A 22,174-nucleotide genomic window follows, 5' to 3' on the forward strand; every position below is an offset into this window, starting at 1 on the left:
TAATGGTTTAAAAAATGCCCTATCTTAAAAAAAAAGAAAAGAGTTGATGCAGGCTAGAAGTGTGGTTCAGAATAAGCACTTTAGGGCTGGGGATATGGCTCAAGCGGTAGCGCGCCCGTCTAGCATGCGTGCGGCCCGGATTCGATCCTCAGCACCACATACCAACAAAGATGTTGTGTAAGCCGAGAACTAAAAAATAAATATTAAAAAATTTTCTCTCTCTCTCTCTCTCTCTCTCTCTCTCCTCTCTCAAAAAAAAAAAAAAAAAAAAAAAAAAAAAAAAAAAAGAATAAGCACTTTACTAACATGAGCCAGTACAGAGCACTTTACTAACATGAGCCAGTGAGTGAGGCCCTCTGGGTTCAACCTCCAGCACTACAAAAAAAAAAAAAAAGCGCAAATGTTGACCTGAATGTAAAACAGTGATTACTAGAGGCTGGAAAGGTGGGAAGGATAGGTGGAGATTGGATTAAAAAAAAAAAAACATAAGAAATAAGTCCCAGTGTTCCATAGATCAGTGGGGAAACTATAATTCATAAGAACCTATTATATATTTTATGAATAACTAGAAGAGAAGAATTCTAAGGCTTCAAACACAAAGCAATAAAATAAAAATCTTAATTACCCTGATTTGATCAGTATACATTGTACACAAGTATTAAAATATCACACTGTTCCTCATACTTATATACACTATGTATTAATCAAATAATTTTTAGATGTTTATAAGAAATGTCAATGACCCTGATTTTGTGTGTGTGTGAGGGGGGTACTGGGGATATACACAGGGCCATACACATGCTAGGTAGATGCTCTATCACTGAGCTCTACCTCCTGTCCAACTACCCTGATTAGATCACTACCCACTGTATACATGTATTAAATTATCACACTGTACCCCATAAATTTGTACAATTAAAACAAAAATAAAAATATATCCATACAATTGGATACACATAAAATCATTAAACAGAATAAGAGTTTTGTTGTGTATCAGTATTAAGATGTCCAAGAGGGCTAGGGATGTGCTTAAGCGGTAACACGCTCGCCTGGTATGGGCAGGGCGCTGGGTTCGATCCTCAGCACCACATAAAAATAAAATAAAGATGTTGTGTCCACCAAAAACTAAAAAAAATAAATATTAAAAAATTCTCTGTCTCAGTCTCTCTCTTAAAAAAAAAAAAAAAAAAAAAGATGTCCAAGAGACTAAACAAAAACGTCTGTGGAATAGTTGGAATAGGGTAATTCTAGTTAGCAAGTATTTGTATATGTGAGTTTACACAAAATATCAGGTTAAGCCAAATAAAATTTTTATTTTGTAGGGCAAAAACAATACTGGCAATTTCATAGGGTTCCTACATGCATAGGAAATAAAAAATAAACAGGAGAATGAATAACCAACTTGTCCTGGGGAAGAAAGGAAGAGGCCAGGAAGGAGGCTGGCCATAACAGGGATACTCAGCCTTCAAAACCAGGCATGGACCACCCCACTCTCAGAATTTGCATTTCCTGTCTCAGATGCTCACTGGCCTCAGGCACCCTGCACAGCTGGAGGCTGCACTGGCTCTCCCACTGGGATATATTTTTATTTTTGTCTTAATCCTACAAATTTATTGGGTACAGTGTGATTATTTAATACATGTATACAGTGTGTAATGATCAAATCAGGGTGGTTGGACTGGGGGTGTAGTTCAGGGGTAGAGCATCTGTCTGGCTCTACCACTGGTGGGTGGGTATGGTACTTGTTTGACAGAAAAAGGTCCAGAAGCAAATGATACAAGTGTATATGGATGAATGGAAGGATGGCAGCTCGAGGGCAAGGGGAAAACTCAGAATCATTACCAGCATCAAGTCAAAGATTAAACAGAACCTACTCCTCAGGAAAGAGGCCACAGAGATCAAGCCATTTTCCCAGTCACTGCCCAAGTAGTGGCACAATGGACAATAACCCAGGCCTCTACCTCAAGGTCTGAGCTCTTTGTCTTGTTCTACCACATCTTTTCAGACATCTGTCAAGGCACGGATGTAGTTCAGTGGTACAGAACGTGCCCAGCAAGTGTGAGGCCTTGGGTTCTATCTCCAGTGGGGTTCAATCCCGAGCACTAAAAGACAGAAGCGGGGTGGGCAGCAAACATTGATCAACTTCCTTCTAGATTTTAATACTCAAGCTCCTATATCTACATGGAGACTTTTATATATTGCTACTTTCACTAATTTTGGTAATTTTCTCACTTAAATAATTGTCTTTTGGGGCTGGGGTGTAGCTCAGTAGCAGAAAGCATTCACAAAGACCTTGGTTCAATCCCCAGGACCACTAAATAAACAATCTTCAAAAATATTCTAATGCCTACAACTTAATGTACCAGTTCTCAACCAGGGATGATTTTGATCTTCAAAAGCCATCTAACAGGGCTGGGGCTGTAGCTCAGTGGCAGAGTGCTTGCCTAGCGCATGTGAGGCACTGGGTTTGATCCTTAGCACCACATAAAAATAAACAAATAAAGGCATGCTGTCCATTTATAACAACAACAACAACAAAAGCTATCTAGCAGTGTCTGGAGGTAGTTTTGATTGTCAGAATGGGGAGAAGGGGCTCCTAGCATCTAGTAGGCAGGGGTCAGGGAAGCTGTGGAATATCCTACAGTGGTTATAGCAGCCCTTCACAACTTATCCAGCCCAAAATGTCAACAGTGCCCCAAACTGAAACCCCTATTTGTGTGTGTGTGAGTGTATCACACACAACAAATATAATATATATATATATAATATATTATACAAAATATAATATATAATATTATATTTAAATATAATAATTTGAGTATTTTCACCACTGAAAAATAGAGCTAAGTCAGCTGGGAGCCAGAGCACACTCCTGTGGTTCCAAGTACTTGGTGGCTGAGGTAGGAGAACTGCTTGATCCCAGGAGTTCCAGGCCACTCTGGGCAACATAGCAAGACCCCCATCTCAAAAACAAACAAAATAATCATGATAAATACCCTGCTGTGACATTTTCCTATTAAATCCAGAATCAAATGATGCCAGATGTGAAAGTAAAATATACCTTGTGTACAGGTCTCATGGTAGTCAGGGGACTGTGACTATGGCTCAACTTGGGCTGTGAGGACATAGGCAGGCTCCTCTAGGACAAAACCTAGAAAGAATTGGGGGGTGGGGATGCTGTATTCCCTAGGTCAGGTGGGGCTTTGGAGAATGTGTAAACTTTCTGAGCAGATGCCCTGCATCTGGCTTCATTCATGATTTAGGAAGAAAATTCAATGAATCAACTGTCTGCTATGAGTGGGCCCAGGAGGATAGGGACAATGAGGCCCACCAAAAACCAAAGGCTTCTGAGTCAACGATAATTCTATCTCAACCCCCCAACTCCTGACCTAAATCACCAGCAAGAAGAAAAGCTCAAGTAGCCACCAGTATATGTCCTCCCTTCTGAGAACCAGTGGGAAACTGGCTAGGTGGGCAAGAAACAGGAAATAGTAACCTGCCAACTTACCTTTGATAATGGATGAAAACATGCTTAGGAACCAGAAAGCCTTATACAAAGTGGCCCCATGCAACATGCAGACTGAGAACTGGGAGGCCTTTTATGCCTTATTTCTTTTAGGCCTTATCTCTGTAGTACCAAGATAGCAAACACAGTCATCCCTCAACATCCTTGGAGATTTGTTCCAGAACCTCCTTATATACCAAAACTCAATGCCATATAAAATGATGTAGTATTTTCATGTAACTTAAACACATTCTCTTATATACTTTAAATTTCTAGATTACTTATATAATATCTAATAATGTAAGTGCTATGTAAATAGTTCTTATACTATTTAGAAAAGACCAAAAATATCTCTATGTGTTAAGTACAGATATGATTTAAAAAAAATAAAATAAACCCATGCTGAATACACAGATGCATACCTTGCAGATAGGGAAGGCCAGCTGTATTATTACTGATAACAAGGAGCCCATGCCCAGGCTAGGTACATTTGTGAGGGCCTATAGTCCCAGCTCTCAGGAGGCTGAGGCAGGAGGAACGCCTGAGCCCAGAGGTTTGAGGCCTGGGCAAAACAGCAAGACCTTGTTTCAATCACAAAACAAAACAGGGAAACAGTACCTACCATTTACCAGTGCCGGAATGCAACAGGCCTGGTACCAGGTGGGCCTCTGCCTGTGGGTGCCCAGCAAGGATATTGGACGCCTTGGCAGCTGCAAAGTCACCCAAGCTGGGGGTGTGGGCCACATGAACACTCAGAGCCAATTTTTTAAGAAAGATAAACAGACAACAGATAGCTCATGTGTCTCTACTTAGGCTCTGTAAACCTTTTTCAGAGGCCCCAGGAACCTCACTCATATCTGGGAAGCTAAATGTCCCTGAATTCACTGAAACCCCCAAAGTTTACAAAAGGCCTAGCCCTTTACCATCACACATGGTCAAAGCAAAAGACTGGGTCTTACTGGGGCAGGAGCAAGCACACGAAAGGGCCAATGGAAATAAAAAGGTATTTCCTTTTGCTTTTTTGTGATACTGGGAATTGAACCCAGAGGTGCTTTACCACTGTGCTACATCCCCAGTGCCCCCCCCCCTTTTTAAAAAATATTTTTTTTAGCTGTAGTTGACATAATACCATTTATTTATTTATTTATGATGCTGAGGATAGAATCCAGGGCCTTGCATGTGCTAGGCAAGTGCTCTACTGCTGAGCCACAACCCCAGTGCTCCCAGCCCTTTTTATTTTGAGACAAGGTTTTGCTAAGTTGCTGAGATTGCTCTCAAACTTGTGATCCTCCTGTCTCAGCCTCCCAAGTAGCTGGGATTACAGGTGTGCACTACTGCGGCTACCCAGTGTCCCAAACCTGGGCAGGGCAGCATCTCCTTGGCTAATATATGGTTACTCTGTTCTCATAGTCCTATTCAAAGATGACAGCTGACTCCCAGAATTTCTTACAGAACAAATGAATATTAACTGTGTGCACCTACCTCTCATATCCCCCCACCACCCACAGACCTTGAGATCACTCAAATATGGCACTTCAAGACACATGAAACAGAAGCCAGGAGAACCCAATTCTGCTTGTCTCCAGGCCCATCACTTAGCTAGCTATGTGTCAATGTGTGCCACATCCACCATTAGCCAGCACGGACACATGTCCAAGGTACAGCACTATGAACACAAGAGGCACACAAAGGCAAATATGACCCATAAAGGGTTTATGTACAAAATACATAATTATAAAATATAATAAAAACTATGAAAAAAGTGTGTTCTACTTTAAGAATATAGTCATTAAATCATCCATCAACTACCCAACTGTCCACTATATGCCAGGTGCCAGGAAAAGCTGAAACTGTATGATATAAAATAAGGCATGGAAAAAAAATGAGGCATAAAATTCCACCTACATTTGGAATCTGGAGAGAAAAAGTGCCACCTAGATTTAGGGCTGATAAGTATGAATTAACTAGAAAAAGGAAAAGAAAAGGCATCACTAACACTTTGCTTTTCTGGACCTTGTTGCCTTCATCAGAAAAATAATGTTCTAGGTGCAGTGGCACTGCCTATAATTCCAGCTTGGAGGCCAAGGTAGGGGGCTGGAGTTGTAGCTGAAGGTAGAGCACTTGCCTTGTACATGTGCCAAGTCCTGGGTTCAATTTCCTAGTACCACCAAAAAAGGAGAGAGGAAAAGGGGGGACAGGGAGAATGGGCTTGGAGAAGGGAATTCCCCCGCCCCATCTTCTTCAATGAACACCTGTTGAACATTTTATTTAGCTCATTATTTAATGGGGAAAACAATAAAATGTTAAAATTATTCAAAAGAGCCACATGCATAAGCAATGGGAGATCAGAAAAAAATTAAATAGAGATGCAAAATTGGCCAATATTCAAAAGGTGATAATCAATTGCATTCAACTGGGCAAAGTTCATTTGCACTTTTTTTTTTTAAAGAGAAAGAGAGAGAGATTTTTTAATATTTATTTTTTAGTTTTCGGTGGGCACAACCTCTTTATTTTTATGTGGTGTTGAGGATCAAACCCAGCGCCCCACGCATGCCAGGCGAGCACGGTACCACTTGAGCCACATCCCCAGCCCATCATTTGCACTTCTATGAACAAAATCATTAGTCCGATCATTTGTATTGTCAGTTTTCAATAATTTGACAACAATAAAATAGCTCAAAAGCTGTGAAAGTATATGGAAAACACCCAGTTGCAGGGCTAGGGATGTAGTCCAGTGGTCGAGTGGTGCTTAACATGCTCAAGGCCCTGGGTTTAGTCCCCAACACCAAAAAAAAAAAAAAAAAAAATTCTAAAAAAGGTCTAGACTTGTTAGATGGACATAATTCTTTCTTCTTTCCTTTTTAGTGTATGTGGGGTACGAAGGCATTCTACCAGTAAGCTATATCCCCCAGCCCCATTTATATATATTATATATATATATATATATATAAAGTAAGTTGCAGAGGCTGGTATTGAAATTTTGATCCTCTTGCCTCAGTTGGCATTACAGGTTTTGCCACCTGCCCGGCTTACCTGATAATTTCCATAGGTGCGGCAAGAGGGCTAACAAGCTAAACCTCCTTATATTTCTTTTGCAAATATAAAATCATAATACAGTATAGAATAAATGCTAAAGCCACAAAGGCAACTTCTGTCTGGAAATTTTCATAACGTATCTCTCAGATTGGACTTTTTTTGGGGGGAACTAAACTAGCTACACCCTTATCCCTTTTTATTTTGACACAGGATCTCAATAAATTGCCCAGGCTGGCCTGGAACTTGTAATCCTCCTACCTCACCCTCTAAACTAGCCAGGATTACAGCACCCAGCACAGACTGGAATTTTAAAAGCTTCTAGTATTTGCTATTCTGAGGGAAGAATACCATATCTAAGAAACTGTACCTAGTTTCACCCACAGGATCTGTAAATGTTCTGGAATTCCTGTGTGGGATAAATGAAGGCCAACCAAATGAGAGGTACAAAGGCAATTTATTCAGAGCTTGCTATAGCAGGGAGTCAGTCCCCATCCCAAGAGGTAGAAAAAAGGAAGGCTTTGATGTGCCTTGGCTAGAGGCTGCTGGCATGGGGAAGCTGGAAGTAGAAGCTGGGCATCCCAATGACATGATTAGGAGGCATGTGTGACTTTCTCTGTTTGGTCCCAAATTGGAGACAGGAACAAAAATTCGGAAAGCTGTCAGTTCTTTATCAAATCCTGGCCAACTGAGGCTGGCAGAAGTCACTGTTTGGTTTGATGAATTGTTACTAAAGATAGCAATCAGGCTTCCCACAGGTTGCCTTATACAGCAGGCTGGCATGAGGGCAGTTTGTAGTAGATAAGGGGCTGTTTTTTCAGGCTGGCTTTTGCAGACTTTATGTCAGAATTCTGTGTGGGTTTTGTTTTGTTTGTGTTTGTTCTTTTGAGGCAGGGTCTTGCTATGTTGACCAGGCTGGTCTTGAACTCTGGAGCTCAAGTGATCCTCCTGCCTCAGCCTCCTGAGTAGTTAGAAATACAGACATGTGCAAACAACAACAAGTGCTGGCGAGGTTGTGGAGAAAAGGGTACACTTGTACATTGCTGGTGGGACTGCAAATTGGTGCGGCCAATTTGGAAAGCAGTATGGAGATTCCTGGGAAAGCTGGGAATGGAACCACCATTTGACCCTGCTATTGCCCTTCTCGGACTATTCCCTGAAGACCTTAAAAGAGCATGCTACAGGGATACTGCCACATCGATGTTCACAGCAGCACAATTCACAATAGCTAGACTGTGGAACCAACCCAGATGCCCTTCAATAGATGAATGGATAAAAAAAATGTGGCATTTATACACCATGGAATATTACGCAGCACTAAAAAATGACAAAATCATGGAATTTGCAGGGAAATGGATGGCACTAGAGCAGATTATGCTTAGTGAAGCCAGCCAATCCCTAAAAAACAAATACCAAATGTCTTCTTTGATATAATGAAAGCAACTATGAACAGAGCAGGGAGGAAGAGCAGGAAGAAAAGAATTAACATTAAACAGAGACATGAGATGGGAGGGAAAGGGAGAGAAAAGGGAAATTGCATGGAAATGAAGGGAGACCCTCATTGCTATACAAAATTACATATAAGAGGTTGTAAGGGGAATGGGAAAATAAACAAGGAGAGAAATGAATTACAGTAGATGGGGTAGAGAGAGAAGATGTGAGGGAAGGGGAGGGGGGATAGTAGGGGATAGGAAAGGTAGCAGAATACAACAATTACTAATAGGGCATTATGTAAAATTGTGGATGTGTAACCGATGTGATTCTGCAATCTGCATTTGGGGTAAAATTGGGAGTTCATAACCCACTTCAATCTAATGTATGAAATATGATATGTCAAGAGCTTTGTAAAGTTGTGAACAACCAATAAAAAAAAAGAAAAAAAAAAAAGAAATACAGACATGTGGCATGACATCTGACTGCAGCTCTATTTTTATACATGGTCTGGTCCTTGTCTGTATATTCAACCTTTTATCTTCCTTATTCAAGTCTCCCAAATTGCTTAGGGCCTCAATAAGTTGCTAGGGCTTGTCGTCATCCTCCTGTCTCAGTGTCCCAAGCTATCCTAAAAGGGTTGGGATACAGGTCAGTGGTACAGTGCAAAACAAAACCAAACAAAAATCTCACACACACAAAAAAAAATTTCTTCTAAATTCAGGGTATTATCTTTGGAAAACAAGATCAAAGTGTTGCCAGGTGTCTTGATAAGACACTATCAAGAAAGGATCATATATGCTAAGAGAGGAAACTTGGTTATCCATTAATGAAATTCACAAACCTTGGCTCTTTCATAAGTGATGAACCTTTGTTCTTTGTTTTTCCCCTTTAAAAAAACAAAAACAAATCAAGAACATAACAAAGTCAACATTCGGCCATACAGAGTCTCTGTTATCCCGGTGGATTATGGATAAAGTAAGGAATAATCTTTCATTTTGAAGTGAAGGCATTAATGAGTAAAATTAAAAAGTAAACACCAAAGCAAGCAAGTGATCACATATTTCATAGCTTCTTTTCAGACTCAGGTGTAATAAACTATCATGATAATCACTTTTCAGGTTCTGGCCTCTACTTTTGTCCCCTTGTATTATGGTATACACTGGGAAATCACTTTAGGAGAGGGTATCTGAGGCCCTTTTCAGAGAATCTATCAGGTCAAAAGTATTCTGTAATAAACTGAGTGCAGGGACGTCTGTAGTCCAAGCTAACCAAGAGGCTAAAGCAGGAAGATCCTTTGAGCCCAGAAGTTTGAGACTAATGTGGGCAACATAGCGAGACCCCATCTCTAAAATAAATAAATAAATAAACAAACAAATAAATAAATAATTCGCAACAATATTAACATTATTTCCCTCACAAAGGCATAGTAGAGTTTTCTAGAGGCTGGAAGATATGGATATTACAACAGTCTGAGAAGTTAGATGTCTTGTATTCACCCAGATATTTAAGAAATTTGCAAAGTAACATGAAACCATGCTGTTCTTTTCTTTTTTTTTTAAAGAGAGAGACAGAGAGAGAGAGAGAGAGAGAAAGAGAGAGAGAGAGAATTTTAATATTTATTTTTTAGTTATCGGTGGATACAACATCTTTGTATGTGGTGCTGAGGATCGAACCTGGGCCGCACTCATGCCAGGCGAGTGCGCTACCGCTTGAGCCACATCCCCAGCCCCATGCTGTTCTTTTCAATAAAAATGTTGTTTTGTAAAATACAATTACTGTTTAAAATATTTATGCTAACAAGCAATTTCATACATTTCAAATGACTTAATAAGCATTTAAAATTTTTGTTTTAATTTTAACATAGAAAATATTAATAGATAAAACCCACTTAATTAAAAGGTTTTTTGATTCCTAAATTTTATGTGTAAAGAGATCTGGAAACCAAGAAATTGGAAGAAATATACTACCCCATTTCTTTGAAAAATAAAAGCATATCCACAACTGTTTTTGTATTCCATACTAGTTATAACTAATTATTATAAGTAAAAAATAGATATAATAGTTCTAATGAACTGGGAGGTGACAATTGGAGAGCTATCTGTCACATACAAGCATTTTAGCAGATGTTTATGAACACAACTTTTTATAGCTACACGTCCCTTTTATGCCTTTTTTGGTACCAGGGATTGAACTTGGGGGTGTTTAACCACTGAGCCACATCCCTAACCCTTCTTGTGCTTTGTTTTGAGACAGGGTCTAAGTTACTGAGGCTGGCTTTGATCTTGTGATCCTCCTGTCTCAGCCTCCAGAGTCACTGGAATTGAAGTGTACAACACCATGATGGCTTCTTTTATGCTTTCTTTTTTAAGTATTATTTTTTAGTTGTAGTTGGACACAATACCTTTATTTATTTTTTATGCGGTGCTTAGGATCAAACCCAGGGTGCGCACATGCTAGGCGAGTGCTCTACCGCTGAGCCACAACTCCGGCTCCTTCTTTTATGTTTCCTTGAAGTGAAAAGTACATTCATTAACACCAGCCAGAGATATAACCTGTTTAGAAATTTTAAAAAGTTTAAAAAATTTTAAAAATTTAAAAGTTTAAAAGTTTAAAAAAGTTTGAAAATTTTAAAAAGGGTGTGGTGGCACATGCCTGTGATCTCAGTGACTCAGGAAGCTCAGACAGGAGGATCACAAGTTCAAGGCTAGCCTAAGCAACTCAGGGAGGCCCTGTCTCAAAATAAAAAATATAAAAAGGGCTGGGGATATAGTGGTAAAGTGCCCCTGCATTCGATCCCTAGTGCCAAAAGAAACAAACAAAACCCAAAGAAAGTCTAAAAGTTTTGCCTGATAATCAATGTTTTGGTATTCTGTATTATAAATTATGTGGATATATAATGACAACTCATTAATTAACTCTATTCAGTTTTTAAGTTATCTAAAGCTTTACCTTTCAATACCATTAAAATAAAAACAATTGTCAGGGAGGGGGGATGCAGCCTGTGACAGAGCATGATGCTTGGCATGAATGAGTTCCAGTATTTGATTCCCAGAACCAAAATAATTAAAGTCAAAGCATGAATGATTTAATTTAACTAAATGCAAATTTACAATTTTTAAAAATTTTTTATTTTTTAGTTGTAGATGAACACAATACCTTTGTTTATTTTTATGTGGTGCTGGGATCGAACCCAGTGCCTCATGCATGCTAGGCAAGTGCTCTACCACTGAGCCACAATCCCAGGCCCAATTTTACAATTTTTATAATGTTAAACATTGAGTAATGTTAGCTGGTCATGGTGGCACATGCCCATAATCCCAGTGATTTGGGAGGCTGAAGCAGGAGGATTGTGAGTTCAAAGCCAGCCTCAGCAATTTAGCAAGGCCCTAAGCAACTTAGTAAAACCCTATCTCAAAATAAAAAGCAAGGGCTAGGGATGTGGCTCAGTTGTTAAGCACCCCTGGGTTCAATCACCAGGTCCCCCAAAAAGGAGTAATGTTAGCGGATTTAAATAAACCTGTATAAGTTTAAGGTAAAGGGAAAGCAAGTAGAATAAAATAAAATGTATACTGTGGACTGTATCCCCACTACTGGAAAGGGAGAGAGGGAGGGGGAGGGAGAGAAGGAGGGGGAAGGAAGGGGGAAGGAGGGGGAAGGAAGGGGGAAGGAGGGGGAGAGGAAGGAAGGAGGGAGTGGCAGGGAGTGGGAGGGAGAGGGAGAGAGAGGGGAGGGGATGCCATGAATAAACAAAAACCAAGACAAAACACAAATTGAAGGGTGGAGCCCCAAAGAGAAACTTAGTCAACAAACTTCTTAGTCAACAAAGTTCTTCTGTTGCTTGGAATTCACCTAGGACCAGGTGGATCCACTGAGTAAGCTTTTCAGTGGCTGACCTTCAAAACTGCCAAAGGGTAGTTTAAAATAAAGTGGGCTGGGGCTGTGACTCAGTGATAGAGCTCTTGCCCAGCATGTGAGAGGCCCTGGGTTCAATCCTCAGCATCACATAAAAATAAATAAATAAAATAAAGGCATTGTATCTATCTACAACTAAAAAAAAAAAAAAAAGGTGAAACCTTGACTTTGATACAAATATAAAATGACAAAATGATATGTGTCAGAGATTTCATCTAGCTAATTAATTAATGAAGGAATCAATAGGATGCTTCAACCCTTCTAGGATTACTAGGTGCCTGCTAGTTCTAGTACACACTTCCATGGATATAAAACTAACAGTAGAGAGCTGCAAGAAGACAACCTCTGCCCTTTGTGGGGGTGACCCTCAAGCCTTTGGGTGCTCACAGACCTAGACTTCTCCTTTCCATGGTCTCTAGGACCACAGTTTGCCTAACTGGCTGACTTAGTCCTTTGGATATTGACACTTATCAGTTTGGTCAGGGGTTTTTGCTGACACTCTCACTCCAAGAATACACATGAGGTAGGCCACACTTCCAACCACTCAGCCAAACTGAAATTTACAGGAAAGAAGAAGCTGGCATTTAGAGCAATGGTCCAGTCCAACTCCTTTGTACCTAGGCTAGTCTGAGCTCCCAGGCCCTGGAGTGTTTTCTGAAGACACTAGTGACATTCCTTAGAAATGCAAATGATCTCTTTCTACTCGGTCTCCCCCACTTCATTTTCAACTGCATGGGAACTACTTATCTAATCACCCACTGGTTTTCAACTCTGGCTGCAACTGGAACCAATGGGGAAGCTGTTAAACATACTAATTCAGCATGAACTTATATACAGAAAAGCCCAAAGAATCCACCAAAATTTATTGGGACTAAAACATGAGTAAAGACAAGTTGTAGGATATAAGCATTTTCAGAATCCATTGTATTTCTATACACTAACAATAAACAATCCAGAAATTAAGAAAACAATTAATCTGTGCCAGGCATAGTGAGCATGCCCATAATCCCAGCAATTTGGGAGGCTGAGGCAGGAGGATTGCAAGTTCAAGACCAGCCTCAGCAAATCAGTGAAGGCCTTAAGCAACTTAGAGAGACCCTGTCTCAAAATAAAAAAAATAAAAAGGGCTGTGGATGTGGCTCAGAGGTTAAGCACCCTGGGTTCAACCCCCAGTAACAAAAGAAATAAAAGCAAAGAAAGAAAACAGCAGCTGAGGGTATAGCTCAGAGCTGAGGGTATAGCTCACAGAGCTCCTGGTAGAACGCTTGCTTAACCATGTACAAGGCCCTCGGTTCAATCCCCAACACTGCAATACATACATACATACATACATATACACAGCAGCTGAGGGAGGGTGGCATAAGGAAGGAGGGGCCTCTTTACCAGGTGATTTAGAACACCCCTTCATGAGTGTCTCTGGCACCACCAGGCCCACAGAAGTCAGGCATTCTGTATGTTAAAGCCCTCTGACACCTAATCTCCTGCTTCCAGGCCCTGAGTTTTCTAAAAGGCCTGTAGACACTGAGTGGGGCAAGATAGGCCAGCAAGGAGGGAGACAGAAGACCCAGAGGCCATTCTAAAATGTCTACATGAGCTTTTGTCCTACTACCTTGTTCCTGAACTCTCTTTATCTTCTTTTTAGAGCTTAATTATGGAGGAAAATGGGATATTGCCAGGGATAAAGCACAGCACAGATCCCAAACAGACAAGGGGGCTGCTACCCACACTGTGCTTAGTCAGAGCTGGCAAGGAACAAGGGAGTCAACTGGCACAGACAGAAGGGCCTGCATGGGTATCAGCAGTCCTCCTGCCTCCCAAGCTCTGGCAGAAAAATTTCTTTCCTCCGCTGTGAAAGGGGTCAAAGACCTACATCAGGGTGCGGGGGGGGGAATGGGGCAGATTACTAGAACATAAAAAGATGCAGCTTTCACAGTCATCTCACAGATGTCTCTGGAGACGGTCTTCCACCATGGGCCCCAAACTCAGCTCCCTAGTCGACCAGGTAAGGATTTTGGAGGTGAGAGATCTCCAAGGTTCCTAACGGATACCCAGGAGAGAAAATAAGGCATTTCAGAGGTTGTACACCCTTGGGGCCCAAGTGGTCTCAGAGCCTGCTAGAATTTCTAGAGAAGTTTCAGTCAAGATTGCTCTATCTTGCCAGGTGTGGTGGTGCACACCTGTAATCCCAGCGGCTTGGGAGGCTGAGACAGGAGGACCTTGAGATTAAAGCCAGCCTCAGCAAAAGCAAGGTGCTAAGTAACTCAGTAAGACCCTGTTTTCTCTAAATAAAATACAAAATAGGGCTGGGGATGTGTTTCAAGGGCCAAGTGCCCCTGAGTTCAATCCCCAATACAAAAAAAAGAAAGAAAGAAAGATTGTTCTATCTCCTCCACTACACCAGGGCTTGCCTTGATGGTCTCCAGAGTCCCCAGATGGTGCTTAGCCTGGCTGTGTTCCCTCTACCTCCTACACACACACATGTAGAGGCAGTTGAGTTTGGAAGAAAGGAGATAGTCCTAATGCAGAACTCAAAGCTTAGGGTTCACCCACTGAACCCCACAGTGGCTTCCTGTTCCTTGTCTCCAAGGAGATGAATGATCAAGGCAGGAGCCTCTCCAGCCCCCTCTGATGCCAAATCTGACTTATGTTAATAACACACTGGCTGAGCTGAGGCTGTGGGTGGGGAGTGACTCATTCACCCAGCTGGCTTATGTGCTGAATTGAGGCACACAGATTTTTGAGACATCTATGTTCACAGGATCAGAGTTCCTCAGCCGTAGTTCACTCTCCCAGACTGTCTACCAGGAAGGACACATGCCTACCACCTCACCTTCATGCCACAGCCCCAAATGCCCCTGGACCCTGCTTCCCTTCCTGGCTCTGAGTCCCAGTCTTATCCAGTACTCCTGCTGCTCTCAAATCTTAATGGATCTTCAGTCCTCCCACTCTGACCTCAGCCAGCTCCCTCTACACAGGAGCTGAACCCCAGAGAAACCCACTGAGATCATATGCCTATTAAGAGGCTCAGGTCTTAAGCCCAGAACAGAATCTCTAAAGGTAAACAGGTCCGTTTGGTTTGAACTTGCAATGTAATCTCACTTTCCCCATGTGCAAAAAGGACCACCTCCTGCCTTGTGGGGACCAAATGGAAAAACAGAAAGGTCCCCAAATGCCACTTGAAGGTCTTCCCCTTCTCTTTGGCTCTGGAGGACAGAGACTCAAGTAGGAGCTCTTGGGACATGTTCTGGGCTCAGGGCTACAGTCACCTCAACGCTTATCCATGTGGGATGCACATTACCATTAATGGTCACAACTGTAGAACTTCACGGAATTAATGTAAGAATTAAAATACAGACTGTCCCAACTTTTATTTTTCCACTTTCTGATGGTTGGTGTAAAAGTGTACTCCTACAACTATTACACTTTTCACTTTCTGTATAATATTCAATAAATTACATGAGAGAGTCAATACTTTTTTATAAAACAGGCTTTGTGTTAGGTGATCTTGCCCAACAGTGGGCTAACATGAGTGTTCTGAGCACATGTAAGGTTGACTAGGCTAAGCTAGGATGTTTGGTAGGTCAGGTAAATTAAATGTCTTTATAACTTAACAACCATTTTTTAATGGCATAACAATGATTTGGGGAGTCTTTTTTTTTAAGGTACTGGGGATTGAACCCAGAATTACCACTGGACTAACCCTTTTTATTTTCTATTTGGAGACTCAATAAGCTGCCCAGGCTCACCTTGAACTTGAAACCTGCCTCAGCCTCCTAAGTCACTGGGATTACAGGTATGCATCACCAGCCAGGCAGGCTCCAAAAGTTCCCTTGGATGTGATAAGGAGGCAACTCCAAGAATCCAAGAACCCAAGTGAGGTAGAGCACTTGCCTAGCACTTGTGAGTCCCTAGGTTCAATCCTCAGCACCACATTAAAAAAAAAAAAATTAAATAAATAAATAGAAGAACCCAAGTGAAGGAGATGATGATGCTTTTGAAAGAGGGAGCCCCATGGATTCCCTGCTTTTTGTCCCACTGAACTCCCTTATTCTTCTCATAAATGCTGTCTATGCCCTTAAGCCCTAATGAACATAGAGATTTGACACAGAAAAGATTATCTCTGACTTCCTCAATGCTAGCTTTGAAGGTTGTCTTCCAGCAACTTCTGTCTCCAGAGCTTTAGTAATGTGCAGTAGAACCTTCTACCCTAATAATAATGGGTTTAGTGGAACACAGCCCCATTGTAAGATGAGGAGTATCTGTATATATTCATGCAAATTAAATGAAATATGGATGCAGAGATGCCTAATAACAAAAATACAAGAATATTATTGCAGTCAGGTGCGCTGGCACGCCTGTATTGCCAGCAACTTGAGAAGCTGAGACAAGAGGATCTCAAGTTCAAAGCCAACCTCAGCAACTTAGCAAAGAACTACTCAACTCAGCAAGACCCTATCTTAAAATAAACAATGAAAAAGGGGCTGGGGATGTGGCTCAAGCGGTAGCACGCTCGCCTGGCATGCGTGCAGCCCGGGTTCAATCCTCAGCACCACATACAAACAAAGATGTTGTGTCCGCTGACAACTAAAAAATAAATAATAAAATTCTCTTTCTCTCTCTCTTAAAAAAAAAAAAAAAAAAAAAAACAATGAAAAAGGATGGGGATATAGTTCAGTGATAAAGCCTCTCTAGGTTCAATCCCCAGTACCCCCCCACACACAAAAGAACATTATTGCTGGCTGTATAATAAGGACTTAAGACTCTTCACTTTTGCCTGTAAATGTTCAGTGGGTAACTAGTAACTAAAAATAGGATTAAAAACTTGGCAACTCTGCCTCCATTTTGCATGTGTCTTCTCTGCTCTGAGTCACCTTGGATTCTAGGAATAGGTCTGATTGACAAATAAATATCTTGTGATGAGTAGAACCCCTCCTCCCTTCCTAGTAAAAAACAGTAACTTTCTTATTGCTGACAAGACCCTCACTGACCAATCCAAATGTAATGGACCAGATCATGCCTGTCCAAGATTATAAGAGGAACTTAGGCAATGATTCTTTACTTAGACCTGCAGATGCTCAACCAGTAACTAAAAGTAGGGTAAAGTTGGGCATCTCTGCCTTCATTTCATATCTGTCTCCTTTTTCACCTTCAATTTTGTGATCTGCTCAGCTCTTCATAATCATTTAAGGAATGTTCATATAAAAACTAGTAATAGCCCTAAATTTACCTAATCTATCTCATCCCCCTTCAAGACTGAGGTAAGATTTGTGGGGATACCCTCTTTTAGGACCCTAGAGGAGTGCCTAGAAACTTCCAGTCATTTCCCTACACTTTCCAGGTAAAGTAGATCCCTACAGGCAAGTCACCCTATAATGCAACTGCCCTCCCCTAAGCAGGAACAATCGTCTCATGGGCACCAAATTGCCTCCTTCCAGGATCACTTAATAGATAAATATCCTGAGCAGCAAATGGAGATGGCTTCCTCAAGTGACAAGGACTTAGTCGGAGCCACCTCATAGAACCAGAAATAAAATAACTAGACCATAGTTTGACTAAGGCTGCTTGAATATGTATAACTCTTGCCCTTGCCCCAATTCTTCCTCTGTTTAAACCTAAAGTTCATGTGAGCATCAGGAAGCATGTGATTCTGCCTTCCCAATATGGTCATTTTAATTAAAGTTTCTTTCTTTCTTTTTTTTTTTTATCATTAACTTTTCTGTTTGGTTTTTGGATCTTGAATTCCTGGAGTCAGGTATCTCTCCTAGGGCTCTGGTAATAAGATGAACCTTCTTTGTCAGATGTGCAAACCCTCTAGCTATACAAACCTCACTTTCTTGCCCTTTTTTTGTTACTAGGGTGCCATACCACTGAGCTACACCCCCAGCACTTCTTATTTTTTGAGACAGAGTCTTACAACATTTGCCCAGGCTGGCCTAGAACTTGTGATCCTCTTGCCTTAGTCTACTGAATCATTGGGATTATAGGCATGAGCCACCATGTCTGGCCTTTGTTCCCCTTTTTATAAAACCCTGAATTAACTGTCATCCCCTTAAAGGTAGGGATAAGGATGTGGGTCCTCTTGTCTTCCCAGTGCATTTACATTGGTTCAAGTTCCTCTCCTCTGTTTGGTTTGTGAGGCAGGTGGCTAAACCTGATTTGCTGGGACCCTCAACCCTCTAGCCTAGGACTCCAGTAGCAGCCTCAGATAAAGGCTCATGGTCAAGGGTCCATATCGGACAAATTGGATTGTTCCAGCTCATCTACCCATACATTGCATTTGGAACCTCAAAGGCCAGCCTACCCCCACCTGAAGCCAGATTTAAAATTAGGTAGTCAGTGTAGTTAGGTAAATCGGGTCTAATAACAAGTGAAATTTAAAATGGAGGCCATGCTGACAATGATTCCAGGAAACACAGCACAACTCATGGAATGTTAATGAAGTCCGGAAAGGCCCTAGGCCAAAGTCCACCCCAAAGAAATGTTAATGGAGCCCAGGAAACAGACCCCAAAAGATTTGGAGATAGCCCATCCCAGAGAAGTGATAAGCCCATCCCAAAAAGTGATAATTAAGTCCTTCCTGCCCAGATTACTTGTTTGGCCCACCTGTGTCCTAACCCTTCCCCCTTGCATTCCATCACCAAACCTATAAAAAGGGGAATACATTTGCCCGCCAACTGATTCCACCTCTTGGGTCCCCTTCTTCCTCCGGGAGAAGTCTTTTCTGCTGTCCTTTTAATAAACTTCTAATTTCTACTCTGACCTTGCCTCCATGTGCTTTTCCGGGGAAGCAAGGACTGTCACCAGCCAACAGCGGTAACACACCCACCCATCCAGAGCCCAGTACTGACTTCCTTCCTCTAAAGAAAGAGGACTGGTAAGCAAATAAGGAAGGAACCCAATCCTATGGTAGATGGCAACCTGCTCTGCTGGTCACCAGCATAGCCATAAGCATGGATGATTCTACAAGCTGGGGGATCCCATCCAGATGAACAAGTCCAGGCAGGAAGCTCTGCAGAAAGTTCCATGATGATCTGGACACCAAAGCAGATTGAGCCCTAGACCCAGACAGGGATCTCCCCAGTAGCAGCTGCCACACTGCTGTGCTGCCCACTCCTGAGCCACAGCTGCCATGAGAACTCACACCCTTTCACTAGGGCAGAATGTCTTTCCAGTTTTTCTGCATACCTAAGAGCAACCAATCCCCTCTTTAAGTCTGGTCTATGTCCAGATGTAGTCTTTTACCCTTCAAAACTCCTCCTCCCTACAGGAGCCTATGATCCCAGTTACTCAGGAGGGGATTGCCAGTTCAAGAAAAGTCTGGGCAACTTGTCTCAAAAAAAAAAAAAAAAAAAATTGAAAGAGCTAAAAAGGCTGGGATGTAGCTCAGTGATAGAGCATCCCAGTTTCAATCCCCAGTACAGAACAAACAACAAAACAATAACAAAAAACTCTCTCCCTCCAAAGCTCACAAAATTCAAGGAAGTCCATTTGTAATACTGATAGTGGAGGGTAATTTAAACAAAACACTTCTTCCTTTTCTTTGGCCCCCTCCATTTCCTTCTTTCTTTATTTCTGCAGTGCTAAGGGTGGAACCCAGGGCCTCAGGCATGCCAGGCAGGCTGGTGCTCTACCACTGAGACACACCCCAGCTCTTCCTCTTTTTCTTAGTTCGTGTGCCTTTTTCAGAAAAGATCATAGGCACAACACCCATAAAGCCAACCAAGCAATCAATTTCAGGCAGAAACACTTCCAGAAATGGTTGCTTCAGATTCACTGAGATGGCCTTTTATTTAAAACATAACCATTTAGACCAAGAGAGGCAGACAGAGAAAAAAGTGTGTGTGTGTGGGGGGGGGGAGGATAGAGTTGCAAGTAGAGAGTTGTGGGAATCTGCCAGGGTAGTTCTTGGGTAAAAATTCCACCAATGGAGTCCTCTCTCACACACATCATTAGCTGCCCTGTAACTTCAGAGGCTTGTCTGCCTCCTAAGGTCTACCAAGGGAGGAGTCAACAGAAAGGCCATGGTGGCTGGGGCAGGTCAGTGGTAGAGTACTTACCTAACATGTCCCAGGCCCTGATGAAAGAAAAGAAAGGAAGAAAGAAAAGAAAGGCTACAGGTCATGTTCATTCTCTCTGCCGCTCACCCCTGAATTTCTAATAGGCATGAAGGTGTGCAGGTAAGTAGGTTGCATTTAAATAGCAGAACAGAGAGAAGCCTTGGAGGTTGGCAATGTGGTGCAATAGTTATAATTAGGGCCCTGGAGTCTGAATCCCTCAGTTGTGGCCCTGGGCAAATTATCTAACACCCCTTTTTGTCTGTTTCCTCATCTGAAGAATAGTGATGCTAATCTAATCTCTGATTACTATATAGCCTAAATAAGTTAACTAATAAACATATATAGCATTGTGAGGTGGAAGTTGCCTATAGTTCCAGCTACTCAGGAGGCTAAGGCAGGAGGATCACCTGAGCACAGGATTCAAGACCAGCCAGGGCAACATAGAGACCTCAACTCAAAACAAAAACAAAAACTTACAAATATATCCTCTGTGTATCAGGTACTCTGTATGGTATGGTATGGTATACATCCCCCACCCTTTGAGCCTCAGTTAGCTGTCTTCCTTAGATCTATCAGTGGCTTTAAACAAGGATACATGTGACCTCTGGGAGTGACCAGCCAGGTGGGCTAGCCAAGGAGCTGTTAATCCTGTTAATTGTGGAGACCAGATGAGATCAGCAGGGGTAGACATATCAGCTGGCCTCAGGGGCACTGCAGAACTGTGCTGTCCTTCACAGCTGCAACCTGGCCAGAGATGCTGCCACAGAATGTGCTTCCAGCAGCCACTGTTCTACATCCCGGCTCCTTGCACATTGACTTCAGAGCCAGCACTCTTGGTATTACCACCATGATTCACTCAGTCCCTGAGTAAGAAGGCTGCCTGTCCTTGAAAACTGATGGTTACAGACTCCCATTTGGTCACCAACCCCTCCACCTTGCTAGAAAGAAGACAAAAGGGAATATCATTCATTGCCTTTCACAAGGCTGAGAATGCTGGCCTAGAAGGCTCCATCATCAAACCTCCATCCTCCTCCTGGTCCTCATCCTTCCTTCAAAGTCCAAAGGCCTGGGTGTGGCTGGGGCTCCTTGCAAGGCCCATTTATACTCATTTGCAAATAAGTGTTCCTCCCCAGGCATTCCTTGCACAGCCTGGACTCCTATGGAAAAACCATGCCCTTATTCATCCTTCAGAGAGCCCCAGTAGTCTGGCCTTCTTTGCCAGTCCTATCCTACTGCAGATCAATTATAGGAACATGTCCCCGCAGTCTTAGGTCTCCATTCCTGAGGCAGCACTTTGTTCCTCAGGAAAACAATCCCAAGTGAGATGCCTGCTCTTTTCTTTCTTTTTTTTTTTTTTAGATTTTACAACTTTATTTTTTTATGTGGTGCTAAGGATCAAACCCAATGCCTCACACATGCTAGGCAAGTGCTTTACCACTGAGCCACAACCCCAGGCCAAGATGGCTGCTTTTAAACTTCAGCTATTAAGTGCTGACCCTACTCCCATTCCATCCCTGGTCAGGAGGGACAGAAGAGGCAAGGACACACTTAGCTGCAGGTAAGGCTTGGCATGTGTCATCTTCCCAAGAAGGACCCCCTCACTAGAGTTTGGTGCTCACTCTCTCTCCTATTTACCCCTGGCTGCCAGACCACATTCTCTTCCAGGCACAATCATGGCTGACTCCCAGGGGATGTCAGGCAGTCTTCAGGGTCTGTCCCAAGATGGCAAAGCCCCAGCGCTGGAAGCCCTCCCCATCTCAGAGCCTGCCAAGTTCCCTGACCAGGTGGAGATGGAATGTGGAAAAAACATATCTTTTTTGCAGCTTCCACTAGCTCTCTTCCATAGCAGGTCAGCTGAGCTACTACTGGCTTTGAAAATGTCTCAGAAAGGGGCTGGGGATGTGGCTCAAGCGGTAGCGCGCTCGCCTGGCATGCGTGCGGCCCGGGTTTGATCCTCAGCACCACTTACCAACAAAGATGTTGTGTCCGCCGAGAACTCTCTCTCTCTCTCTCCTCTCTCACTCTCTCTTAAAAAAAAAAAAACATTTAAGAAAATGTCTCAGAAGATTGGTCAAGTGTACCCATGGAATAAGTCAGGGGCTCTGGGATGGATCCCCAGGTCTGCCACATGAAAGCTAATCCCGGCCAAGAAGGCACAGAGCTATGGAGCCCTTCCCTGTGTTCCTCAGTCTATCCCCTCACGGCCATCTCTGGTCCTATCCTGACCCCAGCA

The 22,174-nt window shown here is 42.4% G+C and overlaps 1 protein-coding gene across 1 annotated transcript in view; it reads right to left on the reverse strand.

Moving 5' to 3' along the window:
• Positions 1 to 22,174, reverse strand: part of Bid (BH3 interacting domain death agonist) — a 39,404-nt gene that overhangs the window by 16,292 nt on the left and 938 nt on the right. The window contains exon 2 of the mRNA XM_077799018.1: positions 21,911 to 21,968. The gene's annotated coding sequence lies outside the window, so the exon portion shown is untranslated. The remainder of the gene's footprint in view (positions 1 to 21,910; positions 21,969 to 22,174) is intronic.

This window comes from Urocitellus parryii, chromosome 5 (assembly GCF_045843805.1).
Source record: "Urocitellus parryii isolate mUroPar1 chromosome 5, mUroPar1.hap1, whole genome shotgun sequence".
Classification (NCBI taxonomy): domain Eukaryota; kingdom Metazoa; phylum Chordata; class Mammalia; order Rodentia; family Sciuridae; genus Urocitellus; species Urocitellus parryii.